Source organism: Temnothorax nylanderi, unplaced genomic scaffold, assembly GCF_030848795.1.
Source record: "Temnothorax nylanderi isolate EJ_2023f unplaced genomic scaffold, tnyl_v1.0 TNYL_tig0162_pilon, whole genome shotgun sequence".
Taxonomy (NCBI): domain Eukaryota; kingdom Metazoa; phylum Arthropoda; class Insecta; order Hymenoptera; family Formicidae; genus Temnothorax; species Temnothorax nylanderi.
Window position 1 is genome coordinate 400937 of NW_027249224.1, and position 9504 is coordinate 410440.

General features: G+C 41.0%; 1 protein-coding gene across 2 annotated transcripts in view; it reads right to left on the reverse strand.

Annotated features, from left to right (window-relative positions):
• Window positions 1-2190, reverse strand: part of Kek5 (kekkon 5) — a 95892-nt gene extending 93702 nt beyond the window's left edge. Inside the window, exon 1 of one of the 2 annotated variants that reach the window (XM_071715373.1) lies at window positions 2150-2190. The gene's annotated coding sequence lies outside the window, so the exon portion shown is untranslated. The remainder of the gene's footprint in view (window positions 1-2149) is intronic. The other variant, XM_071715374.1, reaches the window with a different exon arrangement.
• Window positions 2191-9504: the final 7314 nt, after the last annotated feature.

A 9504-nucleotide genomic window follows, 5' to 3' on the forward strand; every position in this document is an offset into this window, starting at 1 on the left:
CTTTTCGTTATAATAGAGCCGTCGAAAGGGTTTGGGGGGACTATGACAACAAGTGGTGTCGTAACGAGCTTTTTTATAGCAACTGTGCGTGTGTACGTGTGTGTCAGCCCGTCTCTCCCGTGTGTAAAAACGTGACTTTCTCGAGCGCGTGCCTAGCGAGCTGACTCGCGCACCTTCTTGACCCGCGGAAACAGCTTTTGGCATTGTTTACCGTAGAATACTGCAACGAGGCCCCGACCTGTCGCGTATAGCGGGCGGTAAATTGGGTTATCACGGCGGGATCGGGTGAAGTATTAACAACTCTTTCGAGCAAGAAACCTAACAGCCAAGCTTCACGATAATCGCCGCCATTAGCGTGCGGGCTCGCTCTTTCGGACACCGGCAAGGACACTGCGGTTTTTCGTGTTTGGAAAATAATCGAAAATATTTCCGTATAAATTGCTCTCGCGCGAACAGTTTTTGCCGAAGCGCTACTTGTATGTACAAAACGACAAGTATTGATTAAAAAAAAGCGTTAATAGTAACGAGAACTTTGGAAAATCCGATATAATTTCATGTAAATTTACGTTGTCATAAGAAATATATGTAAAGTAATGTTAAACTGTGTATGATACTTTTTTACGCTTTACATTTTATAAAGTAATATGAGTTAAAATTATTTGTATTTTTTAAGAGACATTATCACGGGAGAATTAAGATTTCTAAGTAATTATCGTAACTATATTGCAATTACATCGAAATAAACGAGCTTTTCTGGAGCATGCATTCGTAAATGCGGGCTTGTAACCCGCTTTTGATTCGTTAATCAATAAATGATCATATAGGTAATTTAATTCCCTATTCGCAGCAATAACGAGATATCTGACCATTTATTGATTAACGAATCCAAAACCGAAATTTTCGACTCAATTTACAAGCCCGCTTTATTGACGGCAAATATCGTTATGTCGATAAATTTCGATAAAAATTACATAACGCGGAGCTCACACACACAAATTTTACTCTTATCCTTACATAACCGAATCCACGGTAAAAAATTTGAATGAATGCTATCGCACGGCAAGTCCTATTCACTATTTAGTGTTAAACCGTGCAGATATGTGCACAAGTTTTAGAATTGCAAATTTTAAATACAAACAAAATCATAAAATAAAACGCTGTAAACCGAAGCGAGGAAGCTAATAGTTATTCTGTTCAAACGAAGGCCGCGTGTTTCAACGATATTTTCTCTCCCGCGACTGTGGAGAACATATTTCTACGTGCGCGCAAATGTGCATGTACATTTGTTGCATATTGACGTTCTAAAAGTTGCATTTCAATTACATGTTACCGGAAAACAGACAATTTAATTAAATCACCAGCCCAGCGTGGTTGTTTTGCTGATGCCGCGATACCATTGCGCGATATATGTATCGCGAGGTATAATTTCGTAGGATGGACGTATGCATTCTTCTGCACGAAACGCGGGAATATTTTCACGAAAGTGAGAGCGCGCCGAATCCGAAGAGGAACGCTAGTTAACAATCCGAACGGCATGGATCATCGTCTACGCTAACGTCCATCACGATAGGAAACTGTGACAGTATAAGGGTGCCGGGGTGACAATCAAAGTTAGGCCGGATATCGACGGCTGCTCCATAAATAAGCTTTTTTTTACGCCGAGTGGGTGACGGCGATTGCTTTCGGCACTTTATCGGATATATTGTCTGACAGCATGCGGGCACCGAACCGACAAATCCGACTGAGAAATGACATTTGAATTATTCGCATTCGATATATTTTTGTTTTTTTTTTCTTTCCCAAAGCACCGTGGCCCCTAGCCGCAAGGAAATTACATTTTGCCAAACAACGAAAATGTTCCCGGGACAAATAGGGCCCGTCACGTTGAGCGGTTTACATTGACGACAATACGAGCATATAACGTCATAAAGGAGAATTGCATTTCAATTTTTTTTTTTCAACGGAAATCGAAAAGTAAGCGACGTGTGCATATTGCGGCATATTGTCGGCAGTGCTTCCGATATCGTATAGTAATACAGTAGTGCGTAACTACTGCATAACCAATGCAGTTTACGTTTATCGTCATAGATTTCATATAACGGGGATACGTTTTGAAATGTTCCAAGTTCGAATAAAATGTTAAGCGTACCTGTTTGCAGCTCCGTTCGAACATGGCCCAGATAATCACCTGCAATGCAGAAAAAAAGAAACGTTAGTAAAAGAAAATTTAAAAAAATATTCTAAATATATTATTTAAACATCCTCCGCGAAATTATGAGACAGTACGGTACGACAGTTTTGCGTTACATCTTTTTGCATTTGCATATATACCTATAAATACGAAGCATTTTAATTATAATACCTTTGCTGGCTCGTCCTCATCAAGCTTTCGTATAAAGCTTTCATAATCGCCGGATAAAAAAAGGCGAATATTAGCAGAATATCGGATATTTCAGCAAGGAATATTGAGGTACCATCCTCTCGTAAATATGAGAAAAAACGCATTTCGTTTTACATGCAAATCGCAATTTCAATGCCTCTGAAATGCAAGCTACTGTGACATAGTAATCTATATTGTACTGTCTATATAGTGTAAAAAAAACTACCTTTTTTTCTTCTTCCCACTTTCTTTCGACTATTATCATCGAAAGAGGATTTGGCGTACTTCGGCGACTTTCAGTCAAGAATTTATTATAATCGCATTCTGAACGTCTTAGAGATGCAAAATATCAGTTCTAAGGAGGGCTGATTGAAACTCTCCGGGAACATTTGCCTCGTTGCCGAACTTCGAAGTCAATCGTCGTAGATAAATCGGATTTTGCAGTTAATGGTTTCCTTAATTACCTCATCCGTCACCTCAATAGTCTAACGTTTCCGTAATAAAGAACATCGAAGTTTCTTGTGGCAAAATACATCTAATCTGTGTTAATGAAGCAGTAGTAATTGTCGAAATCTCTTATTTTATTTTACTCAAATAATTACGAACGAAACAGCTAAATCTTTTAGACTCGCCAAATTCTATTCTGCAGATATTTTGCGTGATTAGTTCAAAATATATACTCGCGTAATTATATTTTCTTTTAATTAGAATTCAATTCTAATTTTTTTTTTCACTTATGTAATTCTCACATATGTAATTTCGTTACAGTGACGGCGCGTGATATACTGTTGCCAAGTGAGAAAAGCAGTTCTTCACCGTTATAATCGAGTTCTAGGAGAACCTGGAAGTACTTGCTAACCGTTCGTACGTTATTCGCTCATCGTATGCGTGCGGGGAAAATAGGTTACTTAAATAGCAAGTTTCCTCGATTTCTACCCCAGCGAGACTTTGCATGCACGGCCATGCAAATTTTAAAATCTGTATTTCAGAATGAAACGTGCCAACACCCGAAATGGCGTTTTATAACAGCGAGGAATATCCAGTTGATACGCGGTGTACTTTGCGTAATTGCGAAAGCCGTGTACACCAGCGGCGTGTGGGAAATTCACCGCTTTACATAATGGAGCGTTAATTCGGTGAACGAGTGACCGAGTACCGTATACGCACCAGTTTTACGAACTTCGCAAAAATGAGGAGGGAAGGGGGAGGAAAGTGTAAAAAAAAGGGAGGGCAAAAGAGGATAATTGCGCTTGTAATGGAAATTTTCGTACCTCCGCTTGATAATTCGCTCAAATGGAACGAATGGACGCGAGAAACGTAAATTAATCCGCCTTCATGTGGCAATAGTCGTGAGAAATTGCGACGCCATCCATTATGGCAGAAGTTCGCCACCGCGTTGGCGAATTTTGTGGAGATTCTAGGCAGTTTTGGGAGAGAAATGTTGCTTAGAGCAACGCCGCGATACGCCGGAAAACGTGCTCTATCGCGTGCTTCCCTCGCATTTTCAAATCCGCCCGCTTGCGTGTGCGTTTTCCGACAAATGACAGACAACGGTGACACGTGTATTTTAGGATTAGTGTTCTCGCGTGCGGCACTCCGTCTCCGCCTAGCTAGGAAGAACATAAGCCCCATGGCACATATTCCAGCACGTACGTTTCCTTCGTTTGACCGCAATAAGGGGTATGCCGTCATAAACTCGAAGATGTGTTGTAGAAAAGTTACGATTCGATAAGCACATTGGACAGAACCGAGTAACCATATTGTCCTACGTAATCAGACTGAGTTTGCGAAAGCATATCCTGATGATAGTCAATCGTGGTGGCTTACAGGTAGATGGTGGAAGTTACATAATTATATTCAGAACTCAAATGTCATTATATATATATATATATATCTATTCTATATTACAAGGAATGAAGTTTGCAGTCAAGAACAGATCGAAATACTCCGACGTCGCAAGAGAATAGTTAATTATCTCTACGACAAGGACGGACATGCATATTCAGAGAAGCTCGACCGCGACCTTCTTTACATAAAATTATGGTGTATAAATGATCTCTTTTCAGATATCTTTTCAGATACAAGAAAGCGTTCATAAAAGCACGTATAAAATGAGACTGACAACAGATATCTATATAATTTAAACTAATTTACGTTACGTAATTGTATGACAGAGTCGTTTGAAATAAATCAACGTAGTTCAGATCTCCCTAACAATACTCTAGATATAATCACAGTAAGATAAATTACATCAGAGTAAGCTGAGGGCGCGGAGAAGCAGAACACAGTTTGAGAGACGTATAACTTTGAAAAGAATGAACCAAATAATCATTGCTTTCTTCGAATCACGAAATCAAACAAAAGAATATTATGCATATACATATAATTCATATAAATATAAGAGATACACACAGGTTCTCTTTTTAGATTAAGAAATAAAAGCCCGAAAAGTCACTCGGCAAGATTTACAATGTTCATTCTCTATTCCCGTGCATTACTGCAATTCTCTCTTGTCACGGCGCAAGAATATGCAAAAGTAACTTCTACCTTCTACCGGCGCAGCGCGATAAGCTTCTTCTGTGCGAACTCCCGGACGCCCTGCCGGAAGTATGCTATTTCGGGAAAAGTGCCCCCGTCTCTCGCGGTCACCTCTCTGCAGGGCAGAGTGTGCAAACTCTCGCTTGCACGACTGGCACGTTGGCAGCGAACATATAATGTCAAGAATGCCGAATGTAATAAGGAGTCGCTCGCGCGATGCGGAATCCTGTAGTTCACGGTACCCGAAGTGCGGTAATCGCAGACGCATTCGCAGAAATATTTCGAGAACTGTCTACCTGCCTAACGGTACGGCGCGGTGGGTCGCGAGCCCCCCTAATTTCGTCTCGTGCTCGGAATGTCGATCACGCCGGGCGTACGCCTGACACGCCTGCGCGAATAGTTTGCACAATGCAGTCCGTAGTCTACGAAACTACGGATTGCAAAGCGATATTTATTATCCCCGTCTCTCTGCCTCGGCGCTCTACAGTCTACCGGAATTGCAGTGGTGCATGTATGCGCCGCCACGGCGAATCGATGTCTTTCGTTTTGCTCCGCAGCACGACGTCTTTGAAAAGATGTGGCCGAGTTTCCAGATCGTATCTGTCGGACGCCCTACTATTGCCGGCCTATATTTTGCAGCGCGCAGATTGATATCTTAATTAACGGTTACACGAAAATCTCGTGCCCCTCTCTATATTAAGCCGAGGTAAGTCAACAAATTTCCGCTACAAAATCAGGAACCGTCTTAATTTATGAAATGAAAAATGTTATTTCTCACAATGCACTTTTTCAACAATAATTATTAACGATAGTAAATACTGAAATGTTAAAACAGTGTAAAGTATTAAAAGTTTGAAGCATAAAAGTATTAAAACATGAATAAAATTATACGTATAAAGTATTATAAACATTATAATATAATATATATTAGTTTGGAGAGAAAGAGAGAGAGGGGAGATTATTTTTAAATACAAGAATAATTAGGTATCACACAGTAAATTCTACTGATATCAATTTCCGATCCATGTGCTTTGAGTTTTGCATATTTAAATAACTGTTATACACATGTTGATATTAATTCAATAACGATATCAGCAATATTTAAAGCTGAGGTCGGCGACGAGTAAAACCCTCATGTAAAGAGATTAATAATTTTCACCGTGGATCGTTGAGTCACCTCACCTGATTAAACGCCCCGCGATATGCTGAGTAATCGATTACACGGAATGTCATTAACTTGCAAAACCTCGCCTATGGTTTCGCGATCGTGTATATGAATCTACCGTGACGCAGCACGGTGTCATCTTTTATGACGTAATTATGGAGAAGTAATCATACCTTTTCTTACATCGAGAAAGCCCGGTTGCAATAATTTAATTCGAATAATGGTCTGGTCTCGTATCGTGGCACGGTATTCACGACCGCAATGCCATTTAATGGCAGTGTCGTTACACGGCCCCTAGCTTTATTACTGTACACCCACGTTGTTACAGTCCATTGAATTTTCATGAACATGTTACGAATATAACGAGTGTTGTGTGTTGAGGTCTCTTCGGTTTTATTGCTAAGATACAAAGCAGAGGCATTAATATCGTTAAAAATTCCACGGTGACGGTTTATCGGCTTATCGTAATGTGCCGCGTTAGACCGTCTTCATCTCATTTGACAAAGCCTATTTGCGCTTGTACAAGCATATCGCACTTAGATCTAATGTAGAACGTTACATATGCAGGACGTCGATAACTCTATAACTGTATTTAGATAATCGATCGGGCCGAGTACGATTAGCTCATAAAGTCATATAACGCTCTCGAGATCACACAGCGCCACTTCATCATTACGCCTCTCTCTCTCTCTCTCTCTCTCTCTCTCTCTCTCTCTCTCTCTCTCTCTCTCTCTCTCTCTCTCTCTCTCTCTCTCTCTCTGTACGCGTGAATTCACTTAACGTTCAAACAGTCAGAGGTTACGGTGAAATAATTGAGCTGTAACCAGCGTAAACGCGCGCACGCGCGCGCAAAGAGGTGAGAAGCCAGATCGGTATCCGGATATAACGGAAGTCACTTTAAATCGAGTTATATCACACAGACTGGTACATGGCGACGCCGCGTACAAATGATTTGATTTCAATCCCGCTGAATATCGGAATAACAGGGGTCGCGGGGACCGTGACGCAAACTTCAAAGAAAGACTCGCGAATAAATGCGGTATTATCATTTGTCTCTGCGCAGTATTGACAGAACGATTTACATGTGCTTTCGCATTCGATTTATTTTATACGATATTTATTTTTTATCTTAGCATGTGCTTCGTCTTTCATTGCCCAGAAATTAAATGGGAAATGGAAGGAAACAAAAAAGATATAAAAGAAACGTAATATTCTACAATGTAATATTATCATGATACTCTTATCTTCTGCTCCAAGAATAAATTGCGTAAAAGCAACTTTACGAAAAGACTCTTACGACACGGTTCTATCTGCACTATCAATTTACATTATCTCGCGCAATGGATATACATGCCGACGGTGAAGTACATAAATGGTTACAGTTTTAAGGAGCAAATGCGTATCGCTGGATCAATACGAAATCAAGCAGCTTGTGGTTTTGGATTCGAAACATTGACCTAGGAAGAAAATAGCGAGATATCCAATCTTTCCGTATATGCCTCACCGCCCGCGCAACACAAGAAGCTGACTAAAGCGAGCAAAGCGAGCTCGCATGATTACTTGGTTCGTTTCCTATACGGTACTCCACCTACTTTCCGAGCCCGAATTCATCGCCGCGCCGCGCCAGCAGGCAATTCTTGACTCCCGCTATCTCCCACATCGAAATACTTAATCAAAGGAGAGCAGAGGCCGAACTTCGAGGCAAACAGAATGTGAATATCACCAAAGGCAGCAATTGGCGGATGATGAAGCGAAGCGCGCGCACCGGTTGCCGTTATTAATAGGATGAAATTGATGCAGAAGGTATAACTGAGCTGCGCAGTTCTTTGAGTGGGAACGCGCGTAATACTAGCGCGTCCCTCTAATGCGGCCTAGGAAGTACTTACGGGCTTCTATCCCTTAATAAAATGCTGAAACCGCGTCGGAGCCGCGACTCCGATAACGCTCCTTCGAGATAAATGCGGGCGTGATGCGGGGCTGCTACTTTGTATGCTCTAGAGATGCGAACATCTTCCCGCGCGACGAGGTCAGGACTTACTCCGTCGTTAAGGGAGAACGTGAGTCTTTTGTGACAGAAGAAGAGGGATCGTTACGAAGAGAATGTTACGCCGATGGTTGAACGCCAATTAATGGTACGTCGCGGGACTTTCGCGAGTTCGTCGTTTCTGCCGATGGAACGCTTGAAGAGTTACAGCTGCAAGACGCGTTCGTGATGTGTAAAAGCGAGTGTTAGAACAGTTTGACAAGCGAAAGAAGCGCTTTAACACCTCCGCCAACTTTAGCCTTACTCTTAACGGTTAATTCGTCAAGCGTACGAATCGGTTGATAATTAGCTTAATACTTCTTTAACAAAAAGAAAAAGATTATATCTCTTCCCATTTCTACCAGTTTGCTAAGCTTTCCCTGTTTCTATAACGATATCGCTGATACTGGATGTTGAAAGTCTCCGCGATATCACTGCGTTATTCTAAAGAAAGAAAGATAACTACCGAACCTAAATAATAGAGAGACAGTTATACGTGTGTAAAACGCACTAGATTCTCTTCTAAAGTCCAGGTGCATCCCCCAGGTACCACTTTACATCTTGCTCCGCAGGCTTGTATTAAACATTTACCCTGTAGAGTACGTGTTTGGACCTTTGCACGGACCGCCTTGTGTGCATAGGTTCTCACCCGTATCTCTCTCTCTCTCTCTCTTCTCTCTCTTCTCTCTGCTTCTTTCTCTCTCGTATCCTGTTACCCTTTCGCTTTTCCACTATCTCTTCCTTATTCACTGTTTGAGTAAATACGAGATAAATACAAACGTCACGCCTTTGAATACACAAATTACCTACATAAGCTTTTGAGCTTTATAAATTCAAAAGTCTAACGATGCCCTAAAATAGAGTTAAATTTCACCGATGAGAATAATTTTCTATTTAAACTGATAATGAATGTTCGCAGACACAATAAACTTGAAGAACGTGAAAATTGAAAAATTGTATAATTTCGTTGATGTTTTCCTCTCGCGATGTGAAAGAAGCAAGATTAAATCTATATTTCGCTATGTAAATGTTCGTAGAAAACTGCGCGTAATTTTCTGTAGCCATTCACGACCACCTCTAGTTAATAATCTGCCGATACTATAGTAGACGGTGGAAAATGTAAAGGTGCAGTGAAAACGAGCGTAAAATTTCTCGAACAGCGAATTTGCCGACGATTCTATTTTAGAGTATACGAGATTGTGGACACGAATGCTACGTATTGCCTACGTGGTAACCTCTTAAACTCGTGAATTAGAAATGTTGTAGCTCGGCATTGGACACGACTGCACGGCAAATCAGCAAAGATATTTCGTGCAATTTCTTTATGCTGTGTTTTCAGAGGCCAATTGCGAGCAAGATTGTGCCGGTGAAAAAAGTGTGTTGCATGCGCATCTCATT